The 15945-nt window shown below is 43.2% G+C and overlaps 1 protein-coding gene and 1 long non-coding RNA gene across 2 annotated transcripts in view; both read right to left on the bottom strand.

The window, feature by feature from the left end:
• The window catches only part of inpp4b (inositol polyphosphate-4-phosphatase type II B), a gene marked incomplete at its 5' end in the record, with an annotated part of 822779 nt that overhangs the window by 749223 nt on the left and 57611 nt on the right, over positions 1 to 15945 (bottom strand). The gene's annotated exons all lie outside the window — the stretch shown is intronic.
• On the bottom strand, positions 11266 to 14270 carry LOC311232205. Its single transcript, XR_014619931.1, has 5 exons — positions 14208 to 14270; positions 14034 to 14080; positions 11764 to 11826; positions 11590 to 11636; positions 11266 to 11357 (listed from the first exon to the last, which is right to left on the bottom strand). It is a non-coding gene; the product is annotated as an uncharacterized lncRNA (long non-coding RNA).

Genomic DNA, 15945 nt, shown 5'->3' with positions numbered 1-15945 from the left:
TATTATTATTATTATTATTATTATTATTATTATTATTATTATTATTATTATTATTATTATTATTATTATTATTATTATTATTATTATTATTATTATTATTATTATTATTATTATTATTATTATTATTATTATTATTATTATTATTATTATTATTATTATTATTATTATTATTATTATTATTATTATTATTATTATTATTACCTTCTGTATCATTGCTGCTTGTGACATTTGTTTGGAACTATTGTAAATGAGACCTTGGTCTCAATAAGTTTCCACTGGATAAATAAATGATAAATAAATAAAATAATGTATTAACACATTGGCCGCCATGCATTGTACCCATCTTTGGGCCCAGTCTGCCAGCGCTGTAAGCCTATGGAGATGTTTAACTTCTTTGCAGGTCTATAACTTTTTAAATATTATAGCTATATCGACATTACTACCCATTCAACATCGGGTATCTATCGTTCCGGATGTGGGAGAGTTATATTTTTTCATTCATACATTGTTGTGTTAATACCATCGTGAATATAAGTATGTTTTTAAGATTTTCTGCAGTAATTCCTAAAACGCAAGTTTTATATACACGCTATATTAAAAAATTCAAATGTATATGATCGGTATACATTATGCTTCATCATGGAAAGGGGGCGGGGGGTCGTTTATAATTCCTTGATTGTCAGTGACGGCTTTATTTAGTATGGGTTGATACGTTGATCAGACTGATTGCAAACAAAGAAATGGACAATCAAGCTGAAAATAACGTTAGATTCCTCTTACCGTTCGCCGATGAGAATGGAGGAAAAATATTCCAATTATTTGACGTCGATCTGCTAGATCCATTTCCCGTTTGTATGATGCAATAAACGGCGAAATCATATTGATTATTGCGTTTCGAAAGCGATCCCAATGCACACGATTGTGTATCTAGACCGATGTTGCAATATATCTCTGGCGGAGGAATTTCCCTGATGCATCGAGCGACACTTCCGGTTTGGCGTGGAGTGTAACTTGCCCGAAATCCACCAGGCGGCGGTATTGAGGCGTTGCAATATCAGAACAGGGTCCAGCTGCGTCCCGGAGGGAGGCTGGATGAATTATGAATGCCATGGCGAAAAAATGAAATATTGATCCCAAAAACGAGTTCCCTCGCATGGCGGGCAATAATGAGTTTACTCGTTGTTGGCATCCAAAGTGTTAAAGGTCCCATGTCTTGCTATTCCTTGCACTATTTGGGCAACTTTACACAATTCCTGTGAGTCTATGGAACACATCTGTAAAGTTATATTTTTTTTGTATTCATTGTTTTATATTTTTAATCAATTACTCAAAAGCAACATTTTTCGAATTCAAGTTTTCTTGAATCTTTAATAGTTGTCATACAGAGGTACAGAATACTTTTATACAAAATGCTTCTTTCTGTTACGCTCCAGAGACTTTGCTAGACAAAAGATAAGTATGAAATAAAATAGTATAGCATGTACAAATAGAAGTAGAAATAGAAGTAAAAATAGAAGTCACGTACGTAGACACAGTGTTCAGTATATACATATGTACAATGTTCGATGCAGAATAGAAGTAACTGAGTTACCATACAATATACAATATACTGTGCAATATACTAATATACAATACTATATAGTGCAAAGCAGAAATGGGATGAGGTACAATTTAAGTACAGTTTACAGTAAGGTGTACTGAGGTATGGGTTGTAGTGCAAATCCTTTACCAATAAATATAAAGTGTGTTTAGGTGATCCAAATTGTGGAGAGTGGGTGCTGCATTGTGTTGTTTGTTTAAAGTGAGTGTGTGCGTGTGGATGTGTGTGTTGTGAGTGCATTTGATGGTTGTTGCATAGTGTTATTGTTCGTTGAGCAACCTGATGGCCTGGGGATAGAAGCTTCTTCTGAGTCTTTCTGTGCTTGTCATGAGACTCCGGTATCGCTTGCCTGATCGCAGCAGTTCAAAGAGGCAGTTGTTTGGGTGGCTGGAGTCCTTGATAATTATCTTAGCCTTACCCCTGCACCGCTTGTTGTAAATGTTCTGGAGAGTGGGAAGCCCCCCTCCAATTGTGCGTTCGGCTGAATGTGCCACTCTCTGTAGTCTGCTTCGGTCTTGTGCGGTGCTATTTCCAAACCAGGAGGTGATATTGCCTGTCAGGATGCTCTCTATTGTACATGAGTAGAAGTTCTTAAGGATCTTCTGACTGACTTGGAACTTCCTTAGGCGCCTGAGGAAGTAGAGGCGTTGTCGTGCCTTCTTCACAACACTGTCAATGTGTGTGGTCCATGTCAAGTCCTCGGATATGTGGGCTCCGAGGTACTTAAAACTGTTCACTCTCTCAACCGGTGCCCCGTCGATGCTGAGGGGGCTGTAGTCCCTGACCCCCGACCTCCTAAAGTCCACAATCATCTCCTTTGTTTTGCTGACGTTCAGGGAGAGGCTGTTCTCCTGGCACCATCCCGCCAGGACCTTGACCTCTTCCAGGTAGGCCCTCTCGTCGTTTGCAGAGATCAGGCCCACCACTACTGTGTCATCAGCAAATTTGATGATTGTGTTGTTGTTCCGCTGAGCCACACAGTCATGTGTGTACAGGGAGTAGAGGAGGGGACTCAGAACTAGGGTTGGGCACCGAAAACCGGTTCTAATAGGAACCGGTTCCTAACTTCCGGTTCTGGAACCGGAAGTAACATATTTGAATTTCGATTCTAAATTTCGATTTTTTTCTTTTTTTTGTTAATTAATACCCTAGTTACAGTACAGCAACCAAATTAAACTGTATCAAGTCAACTGAAAATGTGAATAGTATGATTTTCTTTTTGAAATTAAAAAAAAATTAAAAATCTCCTTCGAAATAAGCTGTGACCTGTTTTGACCTGCACCTCAAAGAATCGGAATCGAGAATCGTTTAGAACAGGAATCGATATGGAGAATCGGAATCGGAACCGGAATCGTTCAAATCCAAACGATGCCCAACCCTACTCAGAACACAGCCCTGGGGGGCCCCTATGTTGAGGGTGATGGATGAGGAGCTGCAGTTGCCTGCTCTCACCACCTGGGGTCTGCCCGTCAGGAAGTCCAAGACCCACTGGCAGAGGTCATAGTTCAAGCCCAGGTCCCTGAGCTTGGCTATGAGTTTGGAGGGGACTATGGTATTGAATGCTGAGCTGTAGTCGATGAATAGCATTCTCACATAGTTCCCCTGCCTCTTGTCCAGGTGTGATGCTGCTGTGTGCAGCACATGGGCTATGGCGTCCTCCGTGGACCTGTTGGGGCGGTATGCAAATTGCAGGGGGTCCAGGTTGATGGGGAGGGAGGAGCATATGTAGCCCTTTACTAGCTTCTCAAAGCACTTCATGGCTATGGAGGTGAGAGGAGGGGTTACTAATTAATTTCGCTGCGGGGGGCATAATCCCATGGGAAAATGCATTGGTAACTTGTTTCAAATGACAATATATACCGCTGTGAATATTATTGCACGGATCGGAATATGGGCGTGCGCGTGGGAGTCAAAAATATTTTGACAGTGATGTGCAGTGCTCCCAGGGAGAAGTCCCTCAGCGCGTGGTCAGGTTGTGTAAAATGTGTGTGTGCTTAGTGCTTCCCCGGTGCGTGGTCAGGTTGTGTGTAAAATGCGTGTGTGCTTAGTGCGTCCCCGGCGCGCGGTCAGGTTTTGTGTAAAATGCATGTGTGCTTAGTGCTTCCCCGGCGCGCGGTCAAATTGTGTGTAAAATGCGTGTGTGCTTAGTGCTTCCCCGGCGCACGGTCAGGTTGTGTGTAAAATGCGTGTGTGCTTAGTGCTTCCCCGGCGCACGGTCAGATTGTGTGTAAAATGCGTGTGTGCTTAGCAGTGTTGGGACTAACGCGTTACAAAGTAACGCGTTACAGAAACGAAGTTACTTTTTGCCGCAACTAGTACTCTAACGCATTACTTTTGAAATTCAGTAACGCTACTTACGTTACTGAATGGTTCGTCACTGCGTTATTTGCGTTATATACGGCGTAGATTGATAGCGAGCGGTAGTGATTATTATTATTATTATTATCCTCATCCCCACCCGCGTAGAATGATACGAGGCGAGTCTGGCCACTGGCCAATCAGAAGTGCGCAAGAAATGCGGCTACGGAAAGAAATAGACCCTCTCTATTGTAAACAAAACAAACGCTCGCTATGAATCTACATCAGTAACTAGCACAACACTGGTGCTTAGTACTTCCCCGGCGCGCGTTCAGGTTGTGTGTAAAATGCATGTGTTTCTTTCCCCGACAGAAGCTCCTGTCCCTCTCTATCTCTCTCTCTCCCTCTCTCTCTCTCCCTCTCCCTCTCTCTCCCCTCTCTCTCGCTCGCTCGTTCTCTGCCTCTCTCTGTCGGCACCCACCCGTTTCAGGAAGTGAAGGTATTTCCACTCCTCTGCTGTTGAGCGAATGGTTGCGCTACAACCATAGAGGGGGCGTTAGTTATGCACATCAGTGCCTTATTCACGTCAGCTAAACAGTCAAATCAGAATGGCTTAGATGAGTGAGGGAAGATCTCGTGAACTCGAGACTAGACTGATGAGTCAAAATAATAATTAGAGACACAGACCACATTGATATAATCCCCCATTTCTAGGAAACAATGCTAAACACTGGAAAAGGCCATTTATAAGACACGGACATTTAATAATTTATGAATGTATATCTTTGAATGTTAGTTGAAGAATAAATTTATAAATAAATAAAATATATGCAAACTAATACATACAGAAGGACATAGTATGTAGTATGTTAAACAGTACTGTATATTTATATGTCTTGTAGTGGTGTAACGGTACACTGAAGCCACGGTTCGGTATGTACCTTGTATTGGGGTCACGGTTCGGTACGAGTTCGGTACAACATTTTTTTTTTTTATAATAATTATATAATTCTTTTTTATATATATGTTTTTACATTATATTTATGTTAATAATAATAATTATTATTATTAAATAGAATCATGTTCTATAGGCTTGCCGTGGTAGTCAGTGATACTGGTGTCATTCTGTGTTCAGGCATCAACTTGCCTACTGCCCCTTTAACAACTTATCCATAAGTTGCAGTTTCACTTCCAGAGAGAATTAACTTCACGACGAGACTGAAGACTAGAGAACAGATGACATGTTACTTACAACAATGGCAGAGGTTTATTTGGATTTAAACACAGTGGAGCTCAGATGATCTGTCCGGAAAATGTTTCTTCTTTTTATTTGATGAGCTGTGCCTGTGAGTCCGGCGGGGGAGAATGTTGATGTGTTTGTTGGCGCGCGCGCGTGTGTGTGTGTGTCGGCAGCGTGTAGCTTATTGCCAGCGGAAGAGTGCAAGAATGCTTCCGCATTCGTCACCGCACGCCAGTACGGTAATGCGCCTTTCCTTTCGCCCCGCTCAGACAAATGCATGTAGTACATTGCAACACAACCCAGCATTTCCGCGTACATTGCAACGAATCACTTGGAGTTTGAAAGTGATATCAGAAGAAACTACTCAACCTCGGCTGTCTTTAACTAGCAGGACGCTAGTGGGCTAGTCGGTAAAATATATATCGTTTTATATATAATTGTACCAACACAGATATTAGGCAGTACACACATTGTCCTGCAATACATGTACAGTGAATGCACAGCTACATTCGCCATATATTTCTATCGCTGCTGCGGTCTACACCCAGGTGGCCAAAAAGTTCCGGCCCATTAATGGCCTGTATCCGGCAGGCCTGAAGAAATTAGTCGGCCCAAGTCCGGTTGCCAGAGTCGGCCAAGTAGGCGGCAATGACTGACTGGCCGATTCCAGTCCGAGTACACTGGGCCAGGTCCGGGGTTGCCGGAAGCGGTGAACGTCCGGAATTGGCGGAATCGGCCCAGTAGGCGGCAATGACTGACTGGCCGATTGCGGCCCGAGTACACTGGGCCATGTCCGGGGTTGCCGGAAGCGGTGAACGTCCGGTTGCCTAAAGCAGCCCAGATGCGGCCCAAACACACTGGGCCAGGTCTGGTTGCCCGAAGCCTAGCCGACACTGCCAATGCAATGGTACTACACAGTAAATTCCGCAGAGTACATTTGACTCAAACTGAGTACATTTGATTCAAACTGAGTAAAGAAATTTTACTCAGTTTGAATGAAATGTACTCAGTTTGAGTCAAATTTACTTTGCGGAATTTACTGTGTACCCAGTATTCTGCCAGAGCTACTCCACTATCTGCCTATGACCATACATTACCGGAAATACAGTAGGAAATGGTTGATTAGTAATACAATGCCACATATTTAAGGACCCTTCCCTTTACCAATGGAGTATTGGCATGTCCCTCATTGAACAATTCAGAAGTTTACATGCTGTCTCCTACCTCACTGAAATATATTCTCAGTGTATGTGCACATTGTACACAATATACACCATTCTGCAGTGAAGCTCAAATATCAAGTAAAGTAACAATTACCCCCATACATGCTACTTTTTCCAGTTAAAAATGACAACTTGAATAGATATTTAAACATTTATTAACAAAAAAATATCACATCCTCCTCTCTGAACCCAACGACAAAGCCTCCAATGAAATGAACCCATTGTTCCCCTGCAACAGCTTCTCCCACAGGGGATCTTTGATTAAACACCTGCTATCAGAAGAATATAGACAGTCAGAAAAAAAGTTCACTGTTTACTACTTAAGTACATTTAAAAGTAGAAACTTTGACTTTTACTCAAGTGTGTACTTTCACTTAAACTTTCATGTTAGTCTAGCTTAGCAAATTTTTTTAGGAGAATTAATACAAAAACGAGTGATATGGCCGTTCAGTTGTAAATGAAAGCCTGCATTTAGTAAGACGTTGTTTATAAATGTCTTTTGGTTTGGTTATGAATGAATGACAGCATCTCTATAGCACAGCTCTATTACTAGGACATAAAGTGCTTTGGAATGACTGTATACATCATTCACAACGGGTGGCCCCAGCAGGAATCAAACTCCTAACCGTGACAGTGTTAGTGCCATGCTCGGAGTGCCAAGCACAAGACCCCAATGTTATGCGGGGCTCTGCTCATAGGCGGGCGGCTCGTGGCGTGGCTCGTAGTCCTGGTTGTAGAAGCAACCGTCGCCCTCCATGGAGACCCCCCTCCTCCCGCGTCACCCCAGCGAGGTGGCTGGTGGCGACCCTGACGAGGTGAGCCATGGTGGGGTGGCGGGGGGCCGGCAGGGGGAGGCCCCTGGCCCTGGGGGGGGCTCCGGAAAAAAGCGCCAGGGGGCCGGGCCGGGAGGCGCCCCTGGGGCACCCCGGGAGGCGTGGGCATAGCCTTACGGACCACGGGGGAATAGGTGACGTGGGGGCGTAGCGTGGCGGGGGTCTGGGGGAGCTGTCGCCGGCCCCGGCGAGGCGTGCTGGTCCCCGACGTGGAGGGGACGGGACTTCCACTCACTGCCCTACACGAAAAGTGAAAAAGGCAAATAAAAAGAACGAACCACAAATTCAACGACAGAAGAGAAGAGGATGAGATAGAGAGAGAGAAGAGAGAGAGAGAGAAGAGAGAGAGAAGAGAGAGAAGGAAAGCAAGATAACAAAATACAACAAGAGCCACAGTATGGAAGCAAATGAGTGACAGAAGTATTTGAATTTGATCAGACACCGAATTTATAGCATTGAAAATAATTACTTTGAAAACATGTATCTGAATTGAATTTATAGCATTGAAAATAATTACTTTGAAAACATGTATCTGAATTTTTTCAGACACCAAATTTATAGCATTGAAAATAATTACTTTGAAAACATGTATCTGATTTTTGAATTTTATCAGACACCGAATTTATAGCATTGAAAATAATTACTTTGAAAACATGTATCTGAATTTTTTCAGACACCGAATTTATAGCATTGAGAATAATTAAGTTGAAAAATGTATCTGAATTTTTTCAGACACCGAATTTATAGCATTGAAAATAATTACTTTGAAAATCATGTATCTGAATTTTTTTGCTCCGAATTTACCTATGTGAAATCAAAATTCAATGTAAAAAATTCGAATGTATAATAAAATTCAATGTAAAAAATTCTGTGCATAATTGCGGTGTATAAAATTCGATGTAAAAAACCATCATCCGGGCTACCCAGACAGGATAAGCAACCGAGCCTGGATGCAATCGAATTGACTTCTGGCCTATCACTGCACGGCTTTGTCAGTCATGTGATCACACCAACCCGGGAGAAAGATGGCGGTATATATACATACGTTGGGGAGAGAATATACATACGGTGGGGAGGAGACTGTACATTAGGAGGGGGTGGGTGGGAGAGAAATATACATACGGTGGGGAGAGAATACATACGGTGGGGAGGAGACTGTACATTAGGAGGGGGTGGGAGAAAATATATACATACGGTGGGGAGGAGACTGTACATTAGGAGGGGGTGGGTGGGAGAGAAATATACATACGGTGGGGAGAGAATATATACATACGGTGGGGAGGAGACTGTATATTAGGAGGGGGTGGGAGAGAAATATACATATGGTGGGGAGAGAATATATACATACGGTGGGGAGGAGACTGTACATTAGGAGGGGGTGGGAGAGAATATATACATACGGTGGGGAGGAGACTGTACATTACGAGGGGGTGGGAGAGAAATATACATATGGTGGGGAGAGAATATATACATATGGTGGGGAGAGAATATATACATACGGTGGGGAGGAGACTGTACATTAGGAGGGGGTGGGTGGGTGGGAGAGAAAATACATATGGTGGGGAGAGAATATATACATACGGTGGGGAGAAGACTGTACATTAGGAGGGGGTGGGAGAGAAATATACATATGGTGGGGAGAGAATATATACATATGGTGGGGAGAGAATATATACATACGGTGGGGAGGAGACTGTACATTAGGAGGAGGTGGGTGGGTGGGAGAGAAATATACATATGGTGGGGAGAGAATATATACATACGGTGGGGAGGAGACTGTCTATTATATGTATATTTCTCTCCCAACCACCCCCTCCTAATGTACAGTCTCCTCCCCACTGTATGTATATATTCTCTCCCCATCATATGTATATATTCTCTCCCCACCGTTCTCTTCGTGTAAAAAGTTTAAGACCAGGGTGAGGCCAGGCTATGGATGGCTTTGAAGGTGAGGAGTAGTGTTTTGAAGTTAATGCGTTCCTTGATCGGGAGCCAGTGGAGGACAGGAGTGATGTGTTCGCGGGACCGGGTGTTAGTGAGGAGGCGGGCAACTGAGTTTTGGACCATCTGCAGTTTATGGAGGGAGCGGGAGGTGATGCCAGTGAGGAGGGAGTTACAGTAGTCCAGGAGGGAAAAGATGAAGGCGTGTATGAGGGATTCAGCAGCAGGGGGTAGAGGCAGTGACGGATTTTGGCAATGTTGCGGAGGTGAAAATATGAAGTTTTGACAATGGAGCGGACATGGGGTCAAATGAGAGGGTGGGGTCGAGGATGACACCGAGGTTGCGGACTAGGGGGGAGGGGGTGATGGTGGAGTCATTGATGGTGAGTGTGATATAATACAATAATTTATACTGTAGCATTACAAACCATTTGACAGCCAGGTCCTGCACCTCCGTTCTTGTCCTCTAGGAGCCATCGCAGCATGGCCAAGACCTTCCTCATCCAGCATACTGTCCGCGTGTAACTTATTGCCAGCGGAAGAGTGCAAGAATGCTTCCGCATTCGTCACCGCACGCCAGTACGGTAATGCGCCTTTCCTTTCGCCCTGCTCAGACAAATGCATGTAGTACATTGCAACACAACGCAGCATTTCCGCGGCTGTCTTTAACTAGCAGGACGCTAGTGGGCTAGTCGCTAAAATATATAATTGTACCAACACAGATATTAGGCAGTACACACATTGTCCTGCAATACATGTACAGTGAATGCACAGCTACATTCGCCATATATTTCTATCGCTGCTGCGGTCTACAGTGAAATGCAATATTATTATTATTATTGTAAAGATTAGCATTACAATCGCAGCCTGGAGAGGCAATGTTACAAGTGTACGAGGGTTGTGTGCAAAGAGCACAGCCTCTCAATTTGCACAACGTGCACAAAATAATAATTGTAATGATCTTTACAATAATAATAATATTGCATTTCACTGTAGACCGCAGCAGCGATAGAAATATATGGCGAATGTAGCTGTGCATTCACTGTACATGTATTGCAGGACAATGTGTGTACTGCCTAATATCTGTGTTGGTACAATTATATATAAAACGATATATATATATTTGAGCGACTAGCCCACTAGCGAGGCAACCTCCTGCACCATCGCAGCAGCGCCGAGCGTGGTGATACAAGCGGGCTGCTCTGAGGAAAGGAGCCCCTTCACGCTAGTGGGCTAGTCGCTCAAATATATATCGTTTTATATATAATTGTACCAACACAGATATTAGGCAGTACACACATTGTCCTGCAATACATGTACAGTGAATGCACAGCTACATTCGCCATATATTTCTATCGCTGCTGTGGTCTACAGTGAAATGCAATATTATTATTATTGTAAAGATCATTACAATTATTATTTTGTGCACGTTGTGCAAATTGAGAGGCTGTGCTCTTTGCACACAACCCTCGTACACTTGTAACATTGCCTCTCCAGGCTGCGATTGTAATGATAATCTTTACAATAATAATAATAATATTGCATTTCACTGTAGACCGCAGCAGCGATATAAATATATGGCGAATGTAGCTGTGCATTCACTGTATGTATTGCAGGACAATGTGTGTACTGCCTAATATCTGTGTTGGTACAATTATATATAAAACGATATATATTTTAGCGACTAGCCCACTAGCGTCCTGCTAGTTAAAGACAGCCGAGGTTGAGTAGTTTCTTCTGATATCACTTTCAAACTCCAAGTGATTCGTTGCAATGTACGCGGAAATGCTGCGTTGTGTTGCAATGTACTACATGCATTTGTCTGAGCGGGGCGAAAGGAAAGGCGCATTACCGTACTGGCGTGCGGTGACGAATGCGGAAGCATTCTTGCACTCTTCCGCTGGCAATAAGCTACACGCATACTGTCCTTCTGAAGCTCTGAAGTCATTAGTGGCCATGAACCTAAAGAGAGAGAGCGAGAATACGTTAGTAGATAGTCTAAGGCCAGTGATTCTCAATATTATTTTGCATATCTAGGACCTCTAATTTAGTCCACGTCATGCACATCTACATACAATATACTGTAGCATTACAAACCATTTGACAGCCAGGTCCAGCACCTCTCCGTTCTTGTCTTCTAGGAGCCATCGCAGCATGGCCAAGACCTTCCTCATCCAGCATACTGTCCTTCTGAAGGTCTGAAGTCATTAGTGGCCATGAACCTAGAGAGAGCGAGAATACGTTAGTAGATAGTCTAAGGCCAGTGATTCTCAATATTATTTTGCATATCTAGGACCTCTAATTTAGTCCACGTCATGCACATCTACATACAATATACTGTAGCATCCATCAACACAGGATGACCCTTTCCAGCTGTTGAAATGAAAGTCCCAGATTGAAAAGTATATATATACACAGTCACACACACAATAAAACATTTTATACATCACTTACAAGCATGAACACTTGAAGATCTTGAAGACTTGGTAGATCTTGACTGTCTTGGGAGAGAGAGAGATAGAGAAGGCATTACAGGATGACTCTTTGAAAATGATGTCCCAGATTAAAAAGTATATATTATATATACACAGTCACACACACAATAAAAAAAATGTATACATCACTTACGACCACTTGAAGTAGTTGGTCTTGAGCCGTCTTCTGCGTTCATCTCATTGATGAGATCCAGCACTGTAACAGTATATTTGCAACAATGAAATTATATATTTTATTACAACTCTATCAGCTGAGTAACAATATTCATCAAAGTGTTGCGTGTTACAGCGTAGGTTAGTTTATTAGTGCATGACAGTAGGGTTTTACATACTGTAAAAAAACAAACACTTAACAAGTTAATATCCGAGATTTGGAAACACAGTAACATCACTACAATAAACTCAAACCGGTCTACATATAAATCAGAAAATCTGACAGGTTTGTCCAGATTATCTTAATTTGGAGGCCTAACCAAAAGTAAGCATATCTGACTAGGGGCAGGTTGGTGTAGACCGACTAGGGGCATGGTGGTGTAGACTGACTAGGGGCATGGTGGTGTAGACTGACTAGGGGCATGGTGGTGGTGTAGACTGACTAGGGGCATGGTGGTGGTGGTGTAGACTGACTAGGGGCATGGTGGTGGTGTAGACTGACTAGGGGCATGGTGGTGGTGTAGACTGACTAGGGGCATGGTGGTGTAGACTGACTAGGGGCATGGTGGTGTAGACTGACTAGGCGCAGGTTGCTGGTGTAGACTGACTAGGGGCATGGTGGTGGTGTAGACTGACTAGGGGCATGGTGGTGGTGTAGACTGACTAGGGGCATGGTGGTGTAGACTGACTAGGGGCATGGTGGTGGTGTAGACTGACTAGGGGCATGGTGGTGGTGTAGACTGACTAGGGGCATGGTGGTGTAGACTGACGAGGGGCATGGTGGTGGTGTAGACTGACTAGGGGCAGATTGGTGTAGACTGACTAGGGGCATGGTGGTGGTGTAGACTGACTAGGGGCAGGTTGGTGTAGACTGACTAGGGGCATGGTGGTGTAGACTGACTAGGGGCATGGTGGTCTATACTGACTAGGGGCATGGTGGTGTAGACTGACTAGGCGCATGGTGGTGGTGTAGACTGACTAGGCGCAGGTTGGTGTAGACTGACTAGGGGCATGGTGGTGGTGTAGACTGACTAGGGGTATGGTGGTGTAGACTGACTAGGGGCATGGTGGTGGTGTAGACTGACTAGGGGCATGGTGGTGTAGACTGACTAGGGGCATGGTGGTGGTGTAGACTGACTAGGGGCATGGTGGTGGTGTAGACTGACTAGGGGCATGGTGGTGTAGACTGACTAGGGGCATGGTGGTGAATAACAAAACAACGATTGTGTGCAGACAATTGAAAATGTTGGGTTCCTTTCCACTTTCTTGAATATAGAAAAAATTTAAATACTTGTTCTAGAACTGTATTTTTTGCACTCTTGTTTTTAAGTTACTGGTAATACCCTTTCCTTGTTTTTGCTCATTTTAACAGACAAAACACAACACATTCTAGTAATTCTGGTTTACACCTAACCCTTATTATTGCTGTTATGATTTCCAAAAATAAAATCTCACCAATCTTTAGTAAAATAGGAGATTTAAGTGTTTATCTGGAATTGTGAGGATAGGTATTCGCGGTAACCTGGGATCAATATGTGAAACGTAATTATCTCCTCAAATAATTGGCCACAAAAGACGAAACTCATTTTGGTTGTTCATTGGGGTGCCAAGATCATGCCCAAAACATATCATGCATCTGCCATGAAAATTAAGCCTTTTATGTTTGTTATCAATTGAAGGTCATGAACTATGTTGACTCATATCCCATACCCGGATTTTTCCTTCAGATTCAGCTAAATTTGAATTCTCTTGAGATAACTCGGGGAGAACTATGGTATTATGTTACATGATGATGATATCCCTACAAAACAACCAAAACATTTTAATTCTCTCTTAAATTGGAGGAGATAGTGAATTGGTATTCCCGGTAACTTAGGTCAACTTTAGAGGTCCGCCATCCCTCATTACATGATGTTTTTTTTTTTAAAGGTGAATTATTTGGCATCTATAACAATCATTCTTGACATGAGAAAAGAGTTTAATGTTGTTCGTATAACGTCCTGGGTTATATGGCTTAGAAATGGGGCAGGTTACCAGGAATACATGCGTTACCCATATAGAGGAGAGAGAGAGAGAGAGAGAGAGAGAGAGAGAGAGAGAGAGAGAGAGAGAGAGAGAGAGAGAGAGAGAAAGAGAGGGAGAGAGGGCATTACAGGATGACTCTTTGAAATGATGTCCCAGATTAAAAAGTATATATTATATATACATACACAGTCACACACACAATAAAACATTTTATACATCACTTACAAGCATGACCACTTGAAGATCTTGAAGACTTGGTAGATCTTGACTGTCTTGGGAGAGAGAGAGATAGAGAAGGCATTACAGGATGACTCTTTGAAAATGATGTCCCAAATTAAAAAGTATATATTATATATACACAGTCACACACACAATAAAAAAAATGTATACATCACTTACGACCACTTGAAGTAGTTGGTCTTGAGCCGTCTTCTGCGTTCATCTCATTGATGAGATCCAGCACTGTAACAGTATATTTGCAACAATGAAATTATATATTTTATTACAACTCTATCAGCTGAGTAACAATATTCATCAAAGTGTTGCGTGTTACAGCGTAGGTTAGTTTATTAGTGCATGACAGTAGGGTTTTACATACTGTAAAAAAACAAACACTTAACAAGTTAATATCCGAGATTTGGAAACACAGTAACATCACTACAATAAACTCAAACCGGTCTACATATAAATCAGAAAATCTGACAGGTTTGTCCAGATTATCTTAATTTGGAGGCCTAACCAAAAGTAAGCATATCTGACTAGGGGCAGGTTGGTGTAGACCGACTAGGGGCATGGTGGTGTAGACTGACTAGGGGCATGGTGGTGTAGACTGACTAGGGGCATGGTGGTGGTGTAGACTGACTAGGGGCATGGTGGTGGTGGTGTAGACTGACTAGGGGCATGGTGGTGGTGTAGACTGACTAGGGGCATGGTGGTGGTGTAGACTGACTAGGGGCATGGTGGTGTAGACTGACTAGGGGCATGGTGGTGTAGACTGACTAGGCGCAGGTTGCTGGTGTAGACTGACTAGGGGCATGGTGGTGGTGTAGACTGACTAGGGGCATGGTGGTGGTGTAGACTGACTAGGGGCATGGTGGTGTAGACTGACTAGGGGCATGGTGGTGGTGTAGACTGACTAGGGGCATGGTGGTGGTGTAGACTGACTAGGGGCATGGTGGTGTAGACTGACTAGGGGCATGGTGGTGGTGTAGACTGACTAGGGGCAGATTGGTGTAGACTGACTAGGGGCATGGTGGTGGTGTAGACTGACTAGGGGCAGGTTGGTGTAGACTGACTAGGGGCATGGTGGTGTAGACTGACTAGGGGCATGGTGGTCTATACTGACTAGGGGCATGGTGGTGTAGACTGACTAGGCGCATGGTGGTGGTGTAGACTGACTAGGCGCAGGTTGGTGTAGACTGACTAGGGGCATGGTGGTGGTGTAGACAGACTAGGGGTATGGTGGTGTAGACTGACTAGGGGCATGGTGGTGGTGTAGACTGACTAGGGGCATGGTGATGTAGACTGACTAGGGGCATGGTGGTGGTGTAGACTGACTAGGGGCATGGTGGTGGTGTAGACTGACTAGGGGCATGGTGGTGTAGACTGACTAGGGGCATGGTGGTGAATAACAAAACAACGATTGTGTGCAGACAATTGAAAATGTTGGGTTCCTTTCCACTTTCTTGAATATAGAAAAAATTTAAATACTTGTTCTAGAACTGTATTTTTTGCACTCTTGTTTTTAAGTTACTGGTAATACCCTTTCCTTGTTTTTGCTCATTTTAACAGACAAAACACAACACATTCTAGTAATTCTGGTTTACACCTAACCCTTATTATTGCTGTTATGATTTCCAAAAATAAAATCTCACCAATCTTTAGTAAAATAGGAGATTTAAGTGTTTATCTGGAATTGTGAGGATAGGTATTCGCGGTAACCTGGGATCAATATGTGAAACGTAATTATCTCCTCAAATAATTGGCCACAAAAGACGAAACTCATTTTGGTTGTTCATTGGGGTGCCAAGATCATGCCCAAAACATATCATGCATCTGCCATGAAAATTAAGCCTTTTATGTTTGTTATCAATTGAAGGTCATGAACTATGTTGACTCATATCCCATACCCGGATTT

Source organism: Notolepis coatsorum (assembly GCF_963971535.1).
Source record: "Notolepis coatsorum genome assembly, chromosome: 7".
Lineage (NCBI taxonomy): Eukaryota > Metazoa > Chordata > Actinopteri > Aulopiformes > Paralepididae > Notolepis > Notolepis coatsorum.
Note: the sequence above shows the minus strand (reverse complement) of the source record. Positions and strands in the feature narration are given on the sequence as shown.